Source organism: Etheostoma spectabile, chromosome 3 (assembly GCF_008692095.1).
Source record: "Etheostoma spectabile isolate EspeVRDwgs_2016 chromosome 3, UIUC_Espe_1.0, whole genome shotgun sequence".
Classification (NCBI taxonomy): domain Eukaryota; kingdom Metazoa; phylum Chordata; class Actinopteri; order Perciformes; family Percidae; genus Etheostoma; species Etheostoma spectabile.
In genome coordinates this window covers 29,739,320-29,739,820 of record NC_045735.1, presented here as the reverse complement: position 1 = coordinate 29,739,820, position 501 = coordinate 29,739,320, and the positions used below count along the sequence as shown (strand labels likewise).

General features: G+C 32.1%; 1 pseudogene; it reads right to left on the bottom strand.

Annotated features, from left to right (window-relative positions):
* Positions 1 to 420: 420 nt before the first annotated feature.
* Positions 421 to 501, bottom strand: part of LOC116687032 (extracellular calcium-sensing receptor-like) — a 42,325-nt pseudogene continuing 42,244 nt past the window's right edge.

The following is a 501-nucleotide window of genomic DNA, read 5'->3' as shown; positions in this document are numbered from 1 at the left end:
ACAAAATCAGCAGGGGATCAAATACTTTTTTTTCCCTCACTGTAAAACAGTGCAGAATTAGCAGTTCAAGTTTCTCAGGGTGTTGTTCATGAGTTAGGGAAAAAGGAGCATGAGAGGAAGTAATAACTTTATATTTTTGGTTTTGTAAGACAATAAATGTAAGGTCACTCAGTTATATTGGATGGTAGAATGCAGTGTTAGTTCTGATCCACCACAGTGACAAAGGTCATGTATTGATTGATACAATTAAATATTATGTTGTGCAAAATAAATGCTGTCATTAGATGATATTTCACAAATTATACAGTGGAGAAATATTACAGGAGTACAATACAAGTTAAATGATAGATGTCTACATGAAGGTTGACTTGACACTTTGTAATGTAAAAATTATAATGGTATCCACTGTTGTTTTAAGTTTTAAGATTTTGGTGCATCCTTCCCCATCATGTTCTTTTTTGTATTCTTCTCTGGTTTCAGTAAGATAATATAACATTTTGG